We start from the raw sequence: 23,606 nt of genomic DNA on the forward strand, positions 1-23,606 counted from the left end.
TTCCTTCCTTCCTTCCTTCCTTCCTTCCTTCCTTCCTTCCTTCCTTCTTTCCTTTCTTCTTTCTTTCCTTTTTTATTCACTTATCTATTTATCTCTTCATTCATTTATCTATCTGTCTAGTTAGTTTGTTACTTAGTCCAATGACCCTTAGACTTCTGGTCTCTTCTTGGAAAGGTCTTCAAGAGAAGCAAAGGCATTCTGGTCTGTAACTTTGCTGCCTCATTAGGTAAGCAGAAATGAAGGTCCAGTTTGAGATTTTTCAGGGACCTCCAGGCAACCTGGACACAAGGGTAAAAAGCCAAGACTTGGGACCTTGCCCAAAAAAATCTGTCCCCAAGAATCAATGCCACACAAAAAAATTCATTATTAGTTTCTTATTCAACTATACCTCAGTTAAAGTCAGGAACCCCGAATTGGGTATGAATGAATTAATGATTTAGCAAGCACTTACTGTGTACCAGAAACCATGCTAAACACTGGGGATACATATATGGCAAGGAAGACACTGCCTATCCTCAAGGAAAGGGAGGGAGAGGGATAGACAGACAGACACACAGAGACAGATAGAAACAGAGAGACAGAAAGAGAGACAGGGAAAGAGAGACAGAAAGAAACAGAGATTAATTGCTTATTAAAGACTATATACTAAGTATTATTTGAGGCACTGTGGATACAAAAACAAATACAACAGTCCTGTCCTTAACAAGTTTAACTTCTAAAGAGGGAAGACAACATATGGCAGCGGTAGGGCTACCCACAGAATAGCCCTACGTGGAGATGACCAGAAGGTGCTGTGGTGGCCTGGATCCAGGCAACATAAGGCCAAAATGAGCCTATTGAAACCCAGGATGGCTCTGGGGACGGAGTCTCATTTTCCAGGGGGGGAGGGGACTGAGATGATGGTCCTAGTAGAAGCTAGTGGAGATCCCAGTCAAGGAGCTTATATACTAAAAGGGAAAATCACAACACATTTAGAGAACCTAGAGTTGGATAAGCAAATTTACTGTCATCCTTTCCCAACCTCTCAGACTGCTAGGCACCAACACTAACAAGTTTAAGCACAAGACTACTGAATGCCCAAGGTTAAGAGGGAAAGATAAACAGAAGTTGACTTTGACTTCCAGAACCTAACTGCTCCTTCCTAAGACTAAAATGCCCCCAAAAGTTCATTAAGGGAGAACATGCCTATTCAGTGGACACCCTATAAGACCCTCTATGTCTGTACCCTATGAGATCCATTAAGATGGACGGCCTGGCCCTGAAATACTCCTATCAGTGGTGACCCTTTAGACAGTGAATCATGACTGCAACTTTGTCAAGACGGCAACTCTGCTGGGATCACCTGAGCACAGACATGGCCTGAGCTACTCTGAAGAATGCAGCCTCACTGTCTTGCTAAGGTGCCTAAAAGCCACAGATAGAGGACAGAAGACTGGACTGCACAGAGCTGGTCCTTTTCATCATCTTGCCTTCCAGTGGGAAGTGGATTCTTCCCCTGGTGTCTACTTTGTCCTGAGGCATGGGATAGAGAAACAAGTGCTAGAATAGGTGTCAGGAGATATGATTTTTAGCTGTGTCTGTCACTTTAATTAGCTCTGTGACCTTAATTTTTCAAGTCTCAGTTTTCTCATTTGTAAAATGGAGATTTTAAAATGGAGGTTACTCACTGTGCAGAGTTGTTGTGAGAAAAGAATTTTGTAAATAAAGTTCTATGTAAATGTTAGCTGTGATCAATAATAATAGAAAGACTACACAATTTATGTGCTAGTTTAAATCCAAAGCTGTTTGCTTATTTTTTCCCCCACTCATACCATTTCTATGAGTTAGAGAGGATAATAACCACCCTGTTCAATGAACCTGTGAAAATAAACACAGGTGAGGAATAAAAAGGTGAGATGGCTTGCCAAAGGTCTTTGACAATGATTGAAGAATTCCAAAACAGAATCCAAATCTAAAAGTAATGTTCAGTAAATTGTAAGTTCCTCTAGATACATATGTTTGTGGATTACATTGTGCTAATTGGATCAATCACCAGCCCATTTCGGAGCTTTCCAGAAGAAATACACATTTACTCAAGAGAGTTTGACCTATCCATCTACACAGGAAAGACCAAGCGGATACAGAATGTCTATGGTCCAGATTTTAGTATACATGAGGGTGGACTCCCTATAGAGGCTTATCAAATAATATGCATATTGGGTATAAATAGTTAAGGTGGATGCTAAGTTGGTCCCAGAACTGAACGGAAAGAGGAGAGTAAGTTGGATTGCTTTCAGGAAATTACAAAACTCTTTTACTGTCCCCTAGATTCACTTGAAAACAGAAACCCATATTTTAAAGGCTAAATGACAGCAAGATATGCCACATCACTTCCTCTGAAGAACTAAAAAATGAGCATCACACAGCACGCAATGGAGAGGCACACTGGTTAGAACAGGTTACAAAATCTAGCCAGTGAGCAACCCAAAGAGCAGGAGGAGTTACATGATATGTCAAGTTATGTCAGTTCAAGAAAGTCAGGTCAACACGCATTCTCTAAGTGCTTACTGTGTGCCAGGCACTGTGCTATGCAATGAGAATACAGAAATGAGAAAAAAGAAAGCTCCTGCCCTCAAAGAGCTTACATTCTAATGGGGGAGACAGCACATTAAAAGAATAAAAAGGAAAGGAAAGACATCTACAGAGTTAGGTGGGAAGCCCAGGGAGGAATGAAGGAGTGATCAAGAATGACCGGGGCACTTTCCTTAAAATGGAGGGTCTGGGAAGAACTGAGTAATCAGAGGAGGAGGTTGCAGGGCCAGAGTGATTTTCAAGGGTACAAAGGTTTCTGCGAAAGACTACTCTTCCCCAGTGGGAAGATTCCTGGGTTATGATGGAGAAAGAAGTCTGGAGAGTTGGGATTAGAACTCAGAGAGTGATGAAGGAGTAACCTCCAAGATCACTGTGGTCATTTCCTCCACTGAAGCAGATTCTAACCCCTCCTTAATTCACAGGATGATTTTTCTGAGTTGCTTCAGCTTGGCTGCCCGGAGGTAATACCATGTAATGTAATACCACGCTTTCTCCAACCTTTCCACTTCCAAACTCTCCCTCTGGTTCTGAGATATTCAGTTCAAAACATCCAATAAGGTAGCTAGATTGTGCAATGGTTAGAGTTCTGGGCCTGAAACCAGGAAGATCTAAGTTCAAATCTTCAGACACATATTAACTATGTGACCCTGGGCAAATCACTTAACTTCCATTTGCCTCAGTTTCTTCATCTGTAAAATGAACTGCAGAAGGAAATGACAAACCACTCCAGTATATTTTCCTGGGGTCTCAAAGAGTCAGATATGACCAAAAACAACTAAACAACAATCCAATATGCCTATAGTGATTCAAGTTACTTTTGGAACTCTAGTCCCAAAGCCCTTCACATTGGTGGAGAGCCATACCCTGGTGTGTGTGTGTGCGTGTGTGTGTGTCTGTGTGTGTGTCTTGGAGTGGTGTGTGGGGGAAGGGGGAGAGTTACCAGAGTTGGTGATAGTGGAAAAGAGGGGAGCTCTTCAGTTTTTCTCTAAACCATCCTCAAGCTCAGGAGGTCTCTTCAAGCTTCAAATTCTCAAGTTTTTTCAGTTTGTTTGAACTTTCCTGTCACTTCAGGCACTTCTTGCTTCCAGCTTCAAGAGAAAAGATGGACAAGGTCAACCCCACTTCAGGTTGCTGAAAGAAAAGACTTTAAAAACATGATAAGAGCTGGCATTCTCCGTCATGTCCTTGCTCCCAGCTTGTTACACTAGAAACTTTGGGGAACTTCCCCTTGGATGGGATCTAAGATTCTCTCTCTCCCTCCTTTTTCTCTTTGTCTCTGTCTCTCTACCTCTGTCTCTGTTTCTGTCTCTCTGTGTGTCTGTTTCTCTCTCCCCCCCTTTCTCTCTTTGTCTCTGTCTCTCTGTCTCTGTCCTCTCTCCTTCTCTCTCTCTCTCTCTTTGTATGTCTCTGTCTCTCTCTGTCTCACTGCCTCTCTCTATGTCTCACTCTGTCTCTCTGTCTGTCTCTATCTCTCTTTCTGAAGGACCTACTCCAAATGAGAGAGCCCTTTCACTCTGAATTGTCTGGTATATATTCTTCTATATACTTTCTTTGCTTTCTGTTTTGCTAGTGATTTGAGTAAATGGGCTTTTCTGATAATTGCTAGGTGTATTCAATGAGAAACTGGGATTCAATGGGAAAGGAGTCAAAGCTTGAATACAAAGCTTGGATCCTTCCTTTTACCTAAAAATGAATCAGCAATAAGAAGGTAGGTTGAACCTGAAAATCCTTTTATTAAGGGGATTGATTTGTTCTGTGAAGTTTGGATTCAGTCAAAGGGCTGCATTTGAGGATCTAGAGGGCCACATTGGCCTTGAGGCCGTAGGTTCCCCACCCCTCTAGACTAACAACATTTAAGAGAATAGATGGATATAATTCTAGCCAGGTGCCTCCTCTCTGAGGAAAAGCCTCTGACCCTTCCATCTCCTGCTTCCACTCTTGGCAGGAATTCAAGACTCCCTTAGAGAAGGGGAGGGAGGGGAAGAAGAGGCTAGAGATTTATATCATGCCCCCATTTGAGCCATAAAACAACACTCCCCATGCTACATGCAGGGGATAGCCCCTGAAAACACATAAGGCCTAACCACACTCCCTAGAGTAACATCCTATTTGTCAGACAAACTTGGGCAAAATAAATTTTCCAGATAACTAATGGAAAAAGAAGAGCAAGGGATGACGATGGGATGTCCAGAGAGTGCCAGTGGTACCCTTGGGATGCCAGGAGAAAGTAAAGAAGGTCTTCTGCTTATTGGGTGGCTCAGTGGATAGATAGTCTTGGAGTCAGGAAAGAACTGAGTTCAAATACAGTCTCAGATACGTACTGGCTCTATGGGCAAATCTTTTAACCTTTGCCTCAGTTTCCTCAACTATAAAATGGGGATAATAATAGCATCTGCTTCCCAAAGTTGTGAATATCAAATGAGAAAATATTTGCAAAGCACTTAACAAGTGTCAGGCACAGAGAAGACTATATAAATAATGTTAGCTATTGTTATTAATAATCATCATGTGGGACCCTTACTTTGAACTTTTGGGAAATGTAAGTCATGTAGAATACACAGGTATAACTGGGTTTTGATCTATATCACTGAAGGGAACTTTCAAATCAATGAGATGGTAGATCTATTTGACTGTATGTTTGAGGAAGGAGATTGATATTATTATTCCTTTAATGTTTTTTCTTTTGCTGGATTTATACATTCACTAGTATAGGGAAGTCCCAGTGAGAAAACTCACTCTACTGAAGCAGATACTAAAGCAATTTGAAAATCTGAGAGAGAATCTCCTGGTGCATTGAGAAATCAACTGACTTATGCCAGATAACACAGTCCCACTATGTGTCAGAGGCAAACCTTGAACCCAGACATTCCCCAACCCCAAGGCTGTATCTGCATCACTATGGCTCTCATATTTCACTTAAGAAATGAGAAAAATGGAGTTACACAGTTCAGTGGTGTGACTGGTGGGGTGATAGTGGGGTTAATCAGCGGAGAGGAGAGTCTAAGCCTCCTTCTGATATCCTATATAGCAACATATAATAGCTTCCTTATCTATGATGCTTTATGGTAACAAAACATTTTCGCAAGGCATTAATCTCATTCAGTCTTCACAATTCAGTTGAATGAGTAGTCATCTAAGTTAGTCAATCAGTACAAATCTCTTGGACAGACACTGTAAGTGGATAAGGAGGGGGGCCCAGAAGTGAATAAGAGAGCAGGCTGGATTGAGTTTGGGAAATTATATATCACTTTCAGTGATTCCAAGCTGTTAAAAATGCCTATCTTTTGCCCGATGATCTGCAAGTCTGTGAATCGTAGAATTCCATTGCCTTAAAAGAATCAAGATTACAAAACACCTAAGGATTATGCTGACAATCATTGTGGGCAAGAAATGGTGTAAAAGACACCACTGAAGACATATACAGAGTGTCCTAAAAGTCTTAGTGCACCTTAGCTTACAAGGTGACTGAAAGTCTTGGGGCAGTTTTAAGCATTATTAACTTTTAGGACATGCTATATAGATGGAAAAAGAGGTGGGCCAACTATGTAGCTATAGTAGATGGGTAACAGACCTAAGCGTTGTGCTAGTGGCCATACAATATTAAAAGAATCAGAGGAAGACCTCCAAAGTATGGAGCAGATCCTCTATAGAAGATTTACAAAAGGGAATGGACAAGAATCATTTGGGACAAAAGGGTTTGTGGACAGCACCAAGGGAGGGGGTACCTATGCCAAGGAGATCGTGGATTTGTTGGAAGTGTCCAGTTAAAATTCTTACAACTTTATTCTCAGATCAACAGAAGTATTATTATGCCCATTTTACAGGGGAGATCACTCTACTCACTCACCAAGGTTAAGTGGTTTTCCCAAAGTCACACAACTAGCCAATGGTAGACTTGGGATATGAACCAAGGTCTTAATTATTCCCCCAAACTTCTCACTATTTGCAGCTCAGAATTCTTACCATTACCCTCTCTGCCATCGATGTTCTGGCATTAAGGACTTCAGTGAGCAACCTGTTATGATTCATCTTTTTCTTAGAGGCTAGTGTTCATCCAAACCACCATTCATTAGGATAAAAAGGATCCTTTACTATGGGTCATGACATTCATACTCTCATGCCCTTAGAATCTAAACTTGGCACTCACACCTTCCCTGGGCTAATATGCTTCCCTACGATATTGGCCAAAATATTGTTTTGAGGTAATTTGGGACGTGCAAATTTTCACTTGGAAATGAAGTCATTATTGCAGGTGACATTATTTTTATAAGCCCCTCTCAGACTCCAGTGCTTGAGCTATTGAGAGAGTTTATCAACTGAAGAGACTGGGATAAAACAGACTGCAGAAAGAAAGGACTCCCACAAACTGGTCTGACCAATTAATGTCAGTGCAAAACAGTCTTACTTCTACAAGCACACTTGGAGCAGACTGAGGGAAAACTGAGAATCCCAATTACTTTTCATCTGTTTTGCCACATCCTGTTATTTTTTTTTTTTTTTCGAAAAACTGGGTGGTACAGTGGAGAGAATACTGGACTGGAGTCAAGAAGACCTGAATTCAAATCTGGCCTTACATACTTGCTAGCTCTGTGACCCTGAGTAAGTCACTTAACTGCTGTTCTTCTCAGTTTCCTCATTTGTAAAATGAGGATCACAATAGCACACAGGATTGTTGTGAGGATCAAATGAAATAATATGTGTAAAGCACTTGGTATCTAGAATATAGTAGGCACTAAATAAATGCCTATTCTCTTCCCTTTGACCTGATAATTAAAACCAAATCATGCAATATACTGGAAGTATAAATTTCCCTACTACAAACTGTTAACTTTTAAAGCAGGACAAGACCTTAGAAAGTGTCCAGTTCAATTGCATTGAGGACCAGACAGGCTAAGTGATTTGAATAATGCCACAATAATGCCAAATAATATCATTTTTGCCGTTGTTGTTCAGTCCTGTCCAGCTCTTTATGACTTCATGGATACCACTACTGTCCATGGGATTTTCTTGGAAAGATACTAGAGTGGTTTGCCATTTCCTTCTCTAGCGGATTGAGGCAAAAGGATATTAAGTGACTCGCCCAGGGTCACACAGCTAATAAATATCCGAGACCAGATTTGAACGTGTCTTACCTGACTCTAGACCCAGTGCTCTATCCACTGTGCCCTCCAACTGCCTCCATTTTGGCCACTTAAAATTACTCAAAGGCTAGATGACTTCTCTGTAATTGCACTGAAGGCAGTATAGCACCCTACCCAAAGAAACTCTTAGTAAGGAAGAAACACACTATAATGCAGAGATTAGTCCTAGGCTATAGCGGATATCTTCTCTCTCTTAGAAGGCCATAGCCCCAGAGGATATATTTGCTTACTAGTTTGAAAAGTAAGCTGAGAAAAGGTATTCCTTTATTCCTAGGGGAGAATAATAGAGTTGTTATAAGCTCTGTGTTGTATCAATTTAAAAGTAATTTTTCCGAATTAAGAGAAAATTGAGTGGGAAACTGCTTCCTTTTGGAAATTAATTCCCAGCTGAGTATTTATGTGCTGGTACTCTCCTAAAGAATACAAGAAATGAGCTGCTCTCACACCAAACCAAATCAACAAGAGAAAGAAGGTACCATCTTCAGGAGTCATTTTTCTCCCTCTTTGCCTCATTCTTCCCCTTCTGCTCCAACTGTGGCCTTGTTTCCTCCTTTAACAACGGAGTGATAAGATAATCAAGTTCTGAACTGAATATCAACAAAAATCCACCACCATGAATGGGAATGGAGGAGTGAACATTTCATTTCACATTTAAAATGTTAAATTGGATGCTTATAATTCCCCTGATTTAGCTTTTTTTAATTAAAAAATTCAAACTTTATCCAACATTTGCATATTCATGCTACTATAATATGCACTGATTGCATTATAGAAAAAGCATGTAAGTGCAGCATAAATATAGTTACTCATCAAGTGTACCATCTATATATGCATAGATAAATATTTCCAAACAAATTAACATACGGCCTAGCACAGGTGCTCCTCACTGCCATCTCTGTCTACCAATCCTTGTCTCATCCCATCCGTGGAGTCAGCTCAGAAATGTTACAATGCTTGGATTCTAAGTCTTCGTCTTCTCATGGTGGAGAATCATGTAACTCGGGCTCAAGAGAGCTGAGTTTAGGTCCAAGCTCAGTCACTTATAATAGCTGCGTAACTTAAGACAAGATCTCTCTGGGCCCTGATTTCTCCATTTATGAAAAGAGCCTAACAATAATAACTATCATTTATATAACACTTGAAGGTTTACAGAGTGCTTTATATATGTGAATTCAGGGGATCCTTACAACTCAGGGAGGAAGGTGCTATTGCTATTCTCATTTTACAGACGTGGAAACTGATGCAAAGAAGATTTAAGTGACTTGCCCCAACTCACATAGCTACGAAGTATCTGAAGTAATATTTGAACTCAGCTCTTTCTGACTCTAGTCCTGCACTCTATCCACTATTCCACTTAACTATACGGTTTAGATTGCCCAACTAATCTGGTCATGTTACAGTCTGGGGCTTACAGTGTATTGCCAGAATATATCATAGATCCAGGGGTATAAATGATGTCTGGGATAAATAGAGGTCAGAGGAGGCTGGGATGAATTAAAGAAAATTATGTCTATTTTTACACTGAAAATTGTTGCATTATTTTATGTATGCAAAATTTTATAGTTCATGGTTCCATAGTGCATTATTAGCAACAGTGCGTGCCTTAAGGCTTATGAAGCACTTTCCATACTAGTGGAATATTATCACTAATATAACAAATTTCTCATAGAAGCTCTATCTATTTTGCATCAAACACTGTGGTTTGGAAAAGGCTGAGGGATACAGTCATTGCTAAGATCCTGTTCATTTCTCACATTCTATGACAGTCATTTGTGGTCCCCTTGTCAGAGTTACCAATGACTTCTTTTATCAGAGAGATGCAAATTCTCCCCACCAATGACGGCCAAATATTTTCATTCAAGTAGATTTTCCCCTAAAATCAGAAGGTGGAGCTTTAGTTCTAATCATACACATATCATAAGGAAGGGGGTTATCAGCTGGGAAATGAGAAATGTATAATTCCTTTAACAGATCCTTAGGAAACAAATCAGAGGTTAGGAATAGCATCTTATATCTAAGATGATGAAATTAGCGCCATGATGGTGTGATTTCTGGAGACTTAGAAACACCTTCACAGACATCTGCCCTCTCCAATACCTGAAACTCCATCATTGTCATTTTGATCTCTTACGTGCACAAATACTTCTAGAACAGAGAACACCTTAAGGAAAAGTAAACAAGCATTTATATAGTACCTACCATATACTAGGCATTGTGCTAAGTGCTTTACAATTATTATCTCATTTGATTTTCACTATAGCCCTAAGAGGTAAGTGCTGTTATGATCACCATTTTATAGATGAGGAAAATGAGGCAAAAACAGAGGTTAAGTGACTTGACCGGGTTTACACAATTGGTATCTGAGGCCAGATTTGAACTCAGGTCCTCCTGACTTCAGGTCCAGTGCTCCACCTGCTGCACCACCAGCTGCTTCAAGGGACAATCAGACATTAATAACTGTGTGTTACCAAAGGCTCCAGAGTGGGTTTTGATCAAGGGGTAATGAGGAAAGCAGGAAAAGAGGGGAGAAGAGAAAGCTTAGCTTTGGGCTTGGTAAAGGAAAGGCTGGGTCACCAGTGACAAACTTCTCCTATTCTTCAGTGTCACAGAAAGCCATCAGCATTCTTACACCAACCATCCCTTAACTAATGTGGTTTTTCTACAATCCTGCAGAAAATACTGTTTTTTAATGTTTTTTTATGAAAGTTGTGAGATATCTGTTTTCACTTTTGAGTAGAACCTCTTATTAGAGAATGATCTCAGAAGGGTATAAGCTGCTCAAAACACTGTTCTCTGCTGGGTTCCATCTTCTTCATTGGTCCTTTACAATGACACCATTCCTAGCCACAATCACAGAATCTGGAGTTGGAAGGGAAATTAATGCATAATCACACTCTACAATATCCTTAAAAGTGGTCCTTTAGATTTTGCTTAAAAATCTCTAAAATGGGAAACTCACTACCTCCTGAAACAGTTTTATCAGGAAGTTCTTCCTTAGAATGAATCCCAAATCTGCCTTCTCATGAGGCATTTTACCCACTGGTCCTAGTTCTTTCTTCTGGAATAGATCTGGCACTTCTTCCACATTAAAGACCTTACTGACTCCTCCCTCCCTAAGTCTTGTCATCATCGACCTTGAGGGGTAAGTAGGACCTGACTTGTTTCCAGGTTTGGAAGACCTTGCCCAGGGTTCTTCTGGGAATTCTATTTAGTTTAGCGTCAAGTTTGGAACCAATTGGGAGCTAAAGATTTCCTAAATATTTAGGGTCAGACCAAGACTAGGCTGAATTTTCCATGGAAATTCATAGATGGACACACCCTTACTTCTCTCAAGTGCCTTTCCTACCCCATTGTTACTCAGGTGTTTACTAGTAACTAAGACCCCATTAGTTGATAAGGACCTATGATATAATCTGCTTCTCCTCTAAGAGTGTTTAATTTTAATGGCAAACCATCAAAACCTTTAAGACTTAAATGAATTAAGCTATAATTGTCAGAATGACATATCATAGTGTCATGGAGGGAGGGGAATATTGAGAGATTTTTCTTATTATTCTCCTAATATCATTTCTAGTCTTCAAATGAAGCTCCTGCCCATCTCATTGCCTACTCAGTCTTATGGCTCTGGAAGAAATGTTTCTTATTTGAGAAAAAATGGAGATTTGCCAGGTTCCTGGTGTTTCAATATGATTAGAAAACTGAACTGGGAGACAGAAGATAGAGGTCGTTGGCCTGGTTTTATCACATACTCACTGTGGTGCCTTTGAACAAGTCACTTTGACACTTGGGGTCTCATTTTCTCATTCATAAAATTGGACAGAATGACTTATACCTTGGCCTCCATTAACTATGAAAAGTTTTTAGTTCTCTCCTCCTCCCCTCTCTGTTTCTAAACTTCCTATTGCTGTCCATCACAACACTCTACATTTGCATAGCAGTGTTATATTTAAAAGCCACTTTCTCAAGCATTATCTTGTTTGATCCTAACCAGGATTTAGTCAAATAGGTAGAGCAAATATTATCTCCATTTTAGAGATAAGGAGACTGAGGCCTATGGGCTGGTGATTTAACCAAGGTGACACTCTTTGTTAATTGACTGAGCTGTGACTTTAGCTGAAATCTCAATTCTTGGCAATGCATCACTCCTTCCACTGAAGCTGCTGCTTACTCCCAACCTTCCCTTCCTGGGCTTGTCCTTCTATGATTTGCCCTTGGGTTCTGACCTCCTGCCTTCTGAAATGGTTGGTGCCTGGCCTCATTCTTTCTCCATGATTCTTGTTTGGACATTGGCTTCTAGCCCAGCCCATATATTTATTGTCAGGCTGGTTTGGCATATTTTTTTGTCTGGGCTTTGACCATGTACATTTTCACCTCTGAGTGTTTTCAATCTATCTACAATTTTTAAGGTTTTTCCTGTACCTCAGGTTGGACATAATAAATTTTGAACTAAGTTTCTCCCCGTTTCCTTCCCCAAAAAGTAATAATGAGGGTCCATTGAAATGTAAGTAACTGGAAAAGGGGCCATTTACCAAAGAAGCCTGGGAAGCAGAATGGTACAAAACTCTTGGAGTCTGAGTTTGAATTTTGCCTCATATACTTAACTAGCTGAGTGAACTCAGTTTCCTGAGTAATCCTCAGGTTTCTCATCTGCAAAATGGAGGCATTGAAGTCAACTGCTAAGACCCCTTCTAGCTCAAAACCTATGATCCCCAGTGACCTGGTATATCTATGACCCTTCTCTCATTCATAAACCCCAGTTCACCACTGATATTTATAATTTACCTGTCCCCTCCTCTGCCCTCCATTAGGAGTACCAGAAATTGTTCTCCTGGGAGTACCTTTACTCCTGGTATAAGAAGCAGACTGATCTTGCTAGTGGGTTTACACCCCATAAAATGGAAAAGAACAAAAAACAAAACCCAAATCTTCACCAAACCTTTCATGAGTGGTTCTCCTAATTGCAGTTGGTTAGAAAAATCTCTGAACTGCCTTCTCCATGCTGTAGGATATCATTGACTACTATAAGATGATAGGCTTGGATCTTAATGGAAACCAAATGGATGAGCTGCACTCATCCCATTTTGATTTCTTCACTACATGTCTGTGTTGTGTCTATTGAAAGATAAGAAATTCATTTTTGTATGAGCGGGCAATGGATTCCTACCAACTACTTTGCTTTTCCCATCTCAGAGCCTTCCAAAGGCCTGATTTTCAATACTTTGCCAATGGTATACTAAGAACTCTGCTATTCATTTCCACCCCATAATAATCTAGAGAAAGAATGAAAAGGAAAAGATTCCAAAATGGGGGTATCCCAACATCTTATTCTCATTCATGGAACAGAATTTTTCTATAAGAAACTCAGGTTCCAGGAGTAGACTTTCTGTCTGATCCAATGCATAAAAAGCTTCCGGTCTAATTTTACACCAGATCTTAAGAAGAGAACTTTGGTTTATAGCAGCTCTTTTTGTAGTGGTAAAGAATCAGAAATTAAGGGGATGCCCATCAATTGGGGAATGGCTGAATAAGTTGTGGTATATGATTGTAATGGAATACTATTATGCTGTGGGAAATGATGGGGGGGGTGGCTTCAGAAAAAAGTGTGGTAAGATCTAAATGAACAGATACAAAGTGAAGTGAGAAGAACCAGGAGATCATTGTGCACAATAATAGCAATGTTATAATGATGACAACTGTGAAAGACTTGGCTAGTCTGATCAACATAATTCCAAAGGATTTGTGATGAAAAAAATGCTATTCACCTCCAGAGAGAGAACTTATGAACTCTGAGTACAAATTGAAATATAATTTTCTTCCTTTATTTTTATTATTTTGCTTTTTTGTGATATGACTAATGTGGAAGCATGTTTTGCATGACTTCATATGTGTAATTGGTGTCATTTTGTTTGCCTTCTCAGTGGGTGGGAGGGAAGGGGAGAATCTGGAACTCAAAATTTAAAAAGAAAAGAATGATTAAGATAAATATTTTGTTTTTTAAAAAAAAAGAAGTGGGTTCTGTGATCCTCACTGGAAGTCATACAAGGCACATTTTTAAGAGTCAGCTAGATAGTGAAGTGGATAGAGAAGTTGGACATAGAGTCAGGAAGATGTGAGTTTAAATCCAACTAAAGAGATTCACTAACTGTGTGACCCTAGGCAAGTCATTTAACCTCTTTGTGCCTCATTTTCCTCATCTGTAAAATGGTGATAATAACAGCATCTACCTCCCAGGGCTGTTGTAAGGATTAAATGATAGAATGTTTGTAAGGTACTTCGCAAACCTTAAAGCACTGTATAAATGGTAGCTATTATTATTATTCTCATCATATACTGCGTAGGAAGACTGAATTAAGACGGATGCCAAAAGCCTCTAGGAGAATCCAAGGACAGAATCTTCTTTTCAAATAAGTTACTAAGGAGCTATGCCAATGAGCATGGGGATGTTAGGCCAGGACTGAAAGAAATCAAACTGTGAGTAAAGAAGAATTAAAATAAAAATTGACAGCATGGTCCACAGAACTGGCACTGGTCCCTAGCTCCCTGACATTCTCTGTCACCATGAAAAATTGTCTAGCTAGTTGTTGGCCAAAGAGAATGTGAGAACCTTATTTTCATCTGCTCTTTATTAGGTCACTACTACTGTTAAGTATGAGAGGCTGATGAGAATGTTGATAGATTGATGCATTTCTTAGTCTACTAGGCCTTTAAAAAATTCAGAGGGTTTAGAATTTTTATTTTAAATTTCTTGTCCAATTTTAAGCCTTGATAATTATTTAGAATGTTTTATGATCATAGAAAGATTATTTGAAAGTATCCATTTCAGATAAAATACTCAGAGAAATCTGTGAAGACCTGTATGAACTGATGAAGAGAGAAGCAAGCAGAACCAGAGGACTCCAATAATGCAAAAACAAAAACAAATAAGAAAAAAACTACATTAAAAGAGAGCTGAATTTTAATTAAATGCAATGACCAGTATTGTTCCTAGAGAACAGGTGATAAAGGACACTCCTCTCCTCTCAGGAGAGATATGGAAAACTGTAGGAGCAAAATGTACCAGGTGCCAGACCAGGTTATTTTGTAAATTTTGGAAGTGGGTATTTATTAGGAAATGACTGTGATGTGAAAAACAAAATCCATCAACAAAACTTTAAAATTTAATTTAAAATTTTAAAAAGTAATTTCAAAAAGAGCATTAGACCGGGAGTCAGAAAAGGCGGTGGGGAGTGAACATTGGATTTGAAATCCTAAGACATGGATTCAGGCACTTGGATAAGCCTTCCTGAACCTCATTTTCCGCATCTCTATTAGAATTGTAAAGTCTCCTAGCTCTAAATCCTGAGTCCCAAGACCTGAATTCTAATGACATTCTTCTGCTAACTACCTGTGTGACCTTGGAAAAGTCATTTAACAGTTTTGGGGGGCATCTTCTTCATCTATAAACATGATAGACTAGAAAATTTCTAAAGTTGTTTCAAGTTCTAGCATCTTATGATTGGACATTTCACTTAAGTCTTATTGAAATCTTTCTTCCAACAAAAGGAAGAGGCCTCCTTCCCCAGGGGGACACCTGACCCTCTGCCTCTTCTCTGCTTATCCTGCCTCATTCTCCCAACCTCTACGGTCCTACCTGCAGGACCCAGTCTGTGGCTTCTGTTCAGGACACCATCTCTGCCTCTGGCCATCCCTACCCCATCTTGACATTCCTTCAGATATGTTTCCCCTTCTCTTAACACTGCTTCTTCTGTGGGTCACTGCACCAGCCCACACCAAGAGGAATGAGGAAAAGATCACTGATGGTCAAGCACTCCTATCCCTGGCAGGCCACACTGTTCATCTATCAAAATTTCCAGAGTGGAGGTGTCCTGCTATCTGATCAGTGGGTCCTCACAGCAGCTCACACACAATCTCCAGCACATGGAGCCCTTGCAACAACTGATCAGGATGGAGCACTGGGTACCCTATCTCAAATACAACTCCAGAACAGCCACCTCATGCTGCTCTGCTTGGAGAAGCCAGTGAAGTTGACCTCTGCTGGGTGTCTGACTGGGGTACTGTTTCTAGTCCTTTTGTCAAATATCCCAGCACCCTCTAGTTCATGAACATCAGTATCACATCTGAGGAAGAATGCAAAAGTGCTTATGGAAGAGCCATCGCTCCAGGCATGGTCTGTACTAGGGATGGGAAAGGTGGGAAGGATTCCTGCCAGGGTAATTACAGAGGCCCTTTGGTATGCAATGGAGCCCTGCAGGGCCTTGTGTTTTGGGGCATTGAACACTGCTCCCTGGAGCCAAGTTTCCTCTTGTTTATGCTAACCTGCCCCATTGCTGGACCTAGATCCTAAATGAAATACAGAAGCAGAAGAAGCATTGACAAGCTCCTCCCACAGCCCCAGGAATATTACCCAGTTCAACAAGTCCCCAGTCCTGTCCTCAGGGAGAGGTGGCCTAAAACTACAGCCCCACACCCTACAAGGAAACCAAGGCCCAAGATCCTTCTGATCAAATCAGTTGATTTTCCCCTCCCTCAAGGACTGTATTCAGGCATCCCGACCTCCCAACCATTGACCTCTGGAGGAACAGGTTTCCTAGCCCCATCTCTAGTCTGGATTTGGATGCATGGAAAGGGAATCAGAAGGATTTAGAGACAGAAAGGACTTTAGACCCTGAAATAGCAGGTCTGGAAAGGACCTTTTAGAGAGACCATATGCTCAAATTTTTACAAATAGAGAAATTGAGGGTTAAAGTGACCTTCTAATGTCACATAGCTAAGATGTAACAGAGCCAGTTCAAGACTAGTGTTCTCTTCCTTATCTGGGATATGAAGGCATAGATCTATCCCCAACCTCCCAGGTACCCTAACCCCTTTTATAAACCCACTGCCTGCTCAGATATCCAGAGTAATAATAGGTAACTGAGCAGGTTCCTCTTGGTCACCCCTCACCCAACAGAGATTAATAAAACCTAAGGGACTTAAAAAAAAAGAAACGTTTTTTCATTCCTTCCTTCCTTCTTTCCTTTTTTCATTCCTTCCTTTCTTTCTTAAAAGAAATATCTGTGTAATGAAGTATAGATTGGGATTGTAATCAGAGTCTCCATCCCAACATTTTTGTATGAGTGAAATCAGGTTTAAAAAATATCAATGACTAATTTTGGTACCAGAGCAAAAATGATGCATCACATTCACCTTCTCTCAGTGGAGAGGTAGAATGGTGGGGACAAGGTTGCACATGGGGAAATGTTGTTAGACCAGTCATTTCATGCGTTGGTTTTGCTTAACTGTATTACTGTGTTATAAGCAGGAGGGCTGTCCAGAAGCAGCTGGAGCCAGCTGGAATGAACTCTAAAGCCGATTGTTAAATTTCCAGTGCAAACATTTACACCTCAGAAATTTGTAAGGGCTACAAATCAGGGCTTGATTTATTATTTTGTTAATTGCCTAGACTTAAGAAAGTCGTGGAGAAAATGCTAAAAATACAGAGGAATTGTGGCAGAGCTGGAGTTTTAATTAAAGTCCAAATCCAGTATTACTGGCAAATACACATAATAAAAAACAGCAATGTTTAACTTAGCTTTTGTTCTTGCTCAACTTAATGTGCATGCCAGTTGGGGAGGATCTTGGGATTGAGATAAATTTTGTAAGCAGAGCCACCCCATAGCTATGGTAGAGTTATTTTGGGAATGCCTCCAAAATGAGTTTTGAGATTCCCCATCTAGGGTTGCAAGTAATTTTCTAAACCATATTCAATCTGGAGTCATAGACTTCAGATCCACATCCAACACAGGCAGAAAACAAACAAACAAACAAACCTGGACAATTTTAGCCTGGGGCTAATCAAGTTGGCTATTTTGGGGTTTCCTTAGCTAGGTGTGGTGGCTCATAGCTTCAACTGTGGATTAAAGAGCTATAAGCTTGCTTTTGTTAGGGAGAGGCTTTCTAGTCTTTGTACCTTAGCTAAGGGAGGCAGGAGCCCAGTAAAAGGTAGTGAATAGTTGAAACCTAAAAGATGGTAGGAAAGAAAAGCTTGATGATTGTTAGCCCAATAGAGACCATATGATGCCAATCAGAGGTGAACGGTCCAGCAGACAGTAGAGATGTGGCATATTGGAGTTATTCCAGATGCCCTGACTCTGAATCAAATGCTCTTTCCAGTATATTTTGTTTATTTGTGGTAGTAGAGAGCAATAGACAGGAGAAGAAGGCAAGGAGAGGAAGGCATCTGGATGGCAAGGGGCAGCTCTGCCTGGGCCTCAGCTCAGGGTAAGGAGGAGTTCTAAGAAGTGGGATCTCAGTCAAGAATGGGTTGAGCTAGGAGATGGCCAAGATAGCTGTAATGTAATACCAAGCAAAGGCAACTTCCCAGGTTCAAAATACCAGCATAGGTGCTCTCTATTTTATTCAGTAACAAACCCAGAACAGAGAAGATCAAAACATGACATCATTCAAAATACAGCATTTACTAAGTGTGATTAAATCATCTCCAAGGCCTACCCCATCCCAGGACCTTCCAATCATTCAATCAATTACAAAGTCTCTGTTCTAAATACTTCTCCACCCCTAGGCTATACCTTAATTAAGTCCACCACAAAGCCCCTCTTCTCAAATGGAGATTAGTTTCCAAACATAAGTAAAATACATTCATTTGCTCAACCATAGAACACAAAAAGGTCAAAAGTTCCCCACCCCTGGATCACAATTGCTTCTACCCCAGAGTTACATCAAGTTTAAACACAGCACTTAATACCCAAATGGAGGTCTTTTCTTCATCTTGACACGAGGCAAGTTCTCAGCAATCTTAGTTCCTGGGGAGACAAGGCTTAGCAAGGCCATAAGATACATTGCCAGTCCCTTCATGAATTTATCCTCTGTCTGTAGAACAGTCCTAGAACCCCTGAACACATTAGCAAAGCCCTCTCCCAGGATTTCTGTAAACATACAACAAGAAAATCCTTCTTCAGGGCTTCTAAACCAACAGAAAGGCTCCCAGACCCCTGCAACAACAGCACTGTCCTTCACCAGTGGACAGTATTCATTCTGTCTGCCGGACAGTCTCCAGACCCCTGCAACAACAGTACTGTCCCTCACCAGTGGACAGTATTCACTCTCTGTCTGCAGGACAGTCTCAGGCCTTCTTAACCAAATGCCAGGTTCCAGGACTTCTTCAACAGGACAGTCTTTCACCAGTGGACAAATCTGGCAAAATAACATCAAAACAGACAGACAAAGTACCAGCAAAACAGCCATGTCTCCTCAGTCCTTGGCAGCTCAGGGGGCAGGTCTCAAAAGTCCAGGGCAATTCAAAGCGGCCACCAGCAATCTCTTAGTCTCTCCCTCTACACGAGGTGCTGCTTCCAAAAAGAACTTCCGCCTCTCTCTTGTCTCTCCAAATCTACGTCACCAGCTCCTCCCAGTCAGGACTTTCTTTTCACATCAAAAAGTCCATCCCACAGGTGGGATTAACAAGCTCTGGGTTTTAATACAATCAATTTGAAAACCAAGCCAATACAGGGGAATCTTTAATTGCCATTACTATCACAATAGCATAACAGACTAGGACAGTCTTAGGGCTTTTATTTCACTTCCACAATCTTAGTTTAAACATTACAATTTTATTTAATGGAAGCACCTGGTGGATCATTAAACAGAACTTGCTTTCCCCCTCCCCGCCTTGGGATCTTAGGTCCAAAAAAAATATTAGGACTGGAAAGGACCTTGGAAATGACCTGATCCAAACCCCTCATTTTTACGTATGAAGAAACTATGGTCTAGAGAGAAAAAGAGATTTTTATCAAGACCATATAGCTAATGTAACTATATCCTGTAATGGATATTTCAGTTTTATATATGTATACTCTCAAAAATAAATTTTTTGAAGCTTCAAAAGAAAAAAGCACAAATGCAATGTACCAATGTATAGTTGGTATCTTCTCTTCAACTTAGAGTCTTTCTTCGCCCACTTACGTAATAGTATTTTATTTTTTCCAATTACTTGTAAAGATAGTTTTCAACATTCACTTTTATAAGATTTTGGATTCCAATTTTTTTCTCCCTCCCTCTTTCCCTAAGACAGCAAGCAATCTGATATAGGCTATACACGTACAATCATAATAAGCATATTCCCACATTAGTCATGTTGTAAAGGATCTTCTACTTATAGTCTTAAGGGAATAGTCTTCACCTGGGGTCCATGGATTTATTTCTTAAATAAAGTATTTTGATAATTGTTTAGGAAGAAAAAAAAAAGTTGTATAGCTAGCTGATGACCATCAAGAATAAGAGTTGGTCTCTTGAGGTCCAGACAAATAAGTATTCTTTCACTTTAAAACCAACTTTAGCTCCCAACTTATCCATCAAATTACAAAAAAGGCTCTTCTTCCCAGCCTCATCAAATGTCATTTTATTCCCAAATCTCCAAGAAGAATGTCAGGGCTGAGTCAAGCTGGTGGCCCTGGCAAGCTTTTCACAAGAAGCATCATTTGAGTAGAAAGGCTGTCCAGGAGAGAAGGGCCAATAAGGCATTCTTGGCATTTCCACCCATTTCGGCTTTTAGTTTCAAGGCGCTTATACTCTCTTCAGTCTTTTTGTATTTTAGTAAGAAGAAAATCTATCAGGATGCTCTGTTGTCTTGGCATAAGGATAGCATTCTTTACCTTCCGCCAGCAGGTCTGAGCTGTTTTCCAGAGGCAGTGCTGGATTTCAGCTGCTTCAACTAAGTTCTCTCATCTAGTTTCCTGCTTAGGATCAGTCAGGAATATATGCAAAATGGTAAAGTTCAAGCTCCTTAAAAACAGAGAGATCTAGATATAGCATTGAACTTTAAGTAAAAAAGACCAGGGTTTAAAACCTGCTTCAGATGCTTATTGTCTGAGTGACCCTGGGCAAGTCACTTAATTGATAAGTTTCCTCATCTGTAAAATGGGGATAGTAAGAGGCTGGCTAGGTAGCTCAGTAAATAGAGCACCAGCCCTGGAATCAGGAGGACATGAGTTCAAATCCAGCTTCAGACACTTAACACTTGCTAGCCTTGTGACTTTGGGCAAGTCATTTAACCCCAATTGTCCTGCCTTCCCCCCTCAATAAATAAATAAGTAAATTAGAGCACCCATCTCCCAGGATTGTTGTGAGGATAAAATTAGATCGTATCTTTGCCAAGAGAATCTCAAATGGGGTCACAAAGAGTCAGACAATGACTCAACTACAACAAATTTTTGTGTGCCTCATAGTTATTTCCATGACCTTATTAATGCAAAATCCCTGCCCATGATCCTAATTCCCATTGTGAATGTCTACCCTGGTCCAGACTGGGGTAAGCAAAGGAGTACTATCATGTGACCACATTAACAAATTACTAATTATTCAAATTGATAGGAGGGCTCTAGAATCACTTAATAGTTATATCTCATGAGTTTGATTCAATGGGAGATAGTCAAGAAGCTAAAGACACAAGCTCTACCCTCAAAAGAACAAAAAAAAAATAAACATGATCAGTGTTGGTATGAGGGTTGGTGGTCAGCACAAACATTGGACAGTATGACATTGGCAAAGTTTGGCAGGAAAGGAAATTCAATTCCATTCACCTAAATGAGAATTTCTTAAGCCACAAAGGTACATGGCAAACACTGTGCTAGGAAACCCTCCCTTCCCTCAAGGAGCTTGGGTGAATAAGGGGGTAGACAAGGAAACAACCTGTTCATAGAAAACTAAATACAAAACACATACAAGTAATTTCTGGAGAGGAAGAAAAATGTATTACTTTTTTGAGGAATGCTAGAACAATACTATTTTAGCCTAGATGCTAGGCCTGGAGTACATTGGGGACAAATTGTGGCTTTGTAATGGCATTTTATCCTCATTAGAATCCAGCTGATCACATATGGCTCCCATCGATGGGGCACCTCACAGACTTGAAAGGCTCATTTTTTTTGGTGTTTTTTTTTTTTTTTACTGTACAGTCTCTCCCTTTTTTTCTTTTACTATACAGATGATGCATATCATGGGAGGATTTGCCCTATACCTTGTGAAGGCAGGATGAGGCTAAGGCAGCCGTGACATTTCCCAGCCAAAGCAGAAGCCTTTGTGGCCCTCAGGGCATTACTGGGACAAGGTGTCATTTCTAGGAGACATGCTGTGCACCGAGTAATGAAGGGCTGCTTTTCTGTGAGTTTTTGTCTGCCTGTCTCCAGGGCCCAGGCATTTATTCATTTCGTCTGTCTGTCTTTGTCTGTGTCTGCATCTGTGTCTCTCCTGCCATTTCTTCTTGCCAACCTCTCCTACTGATTCTCTGTATGCACCCTGGACTGGGCCTTTGGAGTTAATGAAAGCTGAGATGTTGACTTTTATGCTTCATAAAGCTGCCAGCGGATATCCAATTTAGTACAATCTACTTCCATTACTGCTAAGACTTAAGTCTCCCTCTACACCACTATTATCTGAAATGCTCAGTATCTAGTGCTGAGAAAAAAGGGGCAATAACTATAAGGGTCACTCCTGTAAATCAGATGTTTTTTTCTCCCAGACAGAGCTGACGCCTTTTGAAAAAGGCCTAGAGAGTCTTCTCTGGGTCATGTCAGATGCACAATAATATGTTTGTTCTCATGAGGCACCCATATTAAGCCAGCTGAGTGACCTCAGGCAAGTCACTTTAACCTTTCTGGACCTCAGTTTCCTCATTTGGACAAAGAGAGGGTGGGACTACAGGGCAGCTAGGTGACTTGTTGTCTAGAGTGTTTAGACACTTGGAGTCAGGAAGATCTAAGTTCAAATCTGACCTCAGACACTGTTTTTGTGATCCTGGGCAAGATACAACCTCTGCCTCAGTTTCTCCATCTACAAAATAGGGATAATATTACCACCTACTTCCTCTTAGGGTTGTTTTGAGGGGGACAAGTGAAATAATATTAGTAGAGTGTTTGACAAACCTTAAAGCACTATATAAAATGCTAACTATTATAACAGCTATTATTATGATCCCTAATGACCTTTCCTGAGATTAGATTCAACAATTATGCTTCAATTTGATTTTCCAGCAAAAGGTTACTTGTGGTTATAAAGTCCGTCACTGGGTTTTTTCTCCTTGAGGAAAGATAATAGATGAATCAACCATCATTTATGAAGTATTTACTATGTACCCAGACACTGCGCTAAGTGCTGTAACATGGTTGACTCTGGCCATGCTTTTTCAAGACCAGGCCCTTGACAATACCCATCCCCCACTAAGGATTCTCAGATACCCAGAGGGGGCTAAAGTTCCTCTAAAGTCACTTAAACCTTCACCCACTGCAGTAGGCCAGGGACCAGCACACCAAGTCCACTTAATCACCTGACTTTGGTTAGCTTTTACAAAGGAGTATTTATTTTTAATATATTACAAGAACAAAGCACAAACATTTCCCTTATAATCTTACCAATGTTTTATATGATTACATATGTATAACCTATATCTGATTGCTTAATCTCTCAGGGAGGAGAAAGAGGAAGGAAGGGATAGGATTAGGAACTCACAAGTTAAAAAAAAGTTTAGAAATTGCTTTAACATGTTATTGGGGAAAAATAAAATATATTAAATTTAAAAAATAATCTCAGGGGCATAATAACCCTATGCCACTTCAGTGGGAGAGTAAGGATGGGAATGGAGATTAGGTTCACAATTTAGCTAAGGTTCGACATAGAATTGGTCCCCCCAAGTTCACATCCAAAGCCAACCTTGCTTTGCTCTTCCAGTGGACCAGTATTCAGGAACCTGTCCTTTTTTTTTTTAATCTGTAGAATGAAGATAATAAAACTTGTACTATCTACCTTATAGGTTTGGTGTGAGGCTTAGGTGATATAGATAGATAGATAGATAGATAGATAGATAGATAGATAGATAGATAGATAGATAGATAGATAGATAGA

General features: G+C 40.3%; 1 pseudogene; it reads left to right on the forward strand.

The window, feature by feature from the left end:
* LOC138166505 (kallikrein-13-like) overlaps positions 1 to 16,085 on the forward strand; it is a 45,719-nt pseudogene extending 29,634 nt beyond the window's left edge.
* Positions 16,086 to 23,606: the final 7,521 nt, after the last annotated feature.

This window comes from Petaurus breviceps, unplaced genomic scaffold (genome assembly GCF_028583685.1).
Source record: "Petaurus breviceps papuanus isolate PSGF00001 unplaced genomic scaffold, PetGlider_PUasm1.0 224, whole genome shotgun sequence".
Taxonomy (NCBI): Eukaryota; Metazoa; Chordata; class Mammalia; order Diprotodontia; family Petauridae; genus Petaurus; species Petaurus breviceps.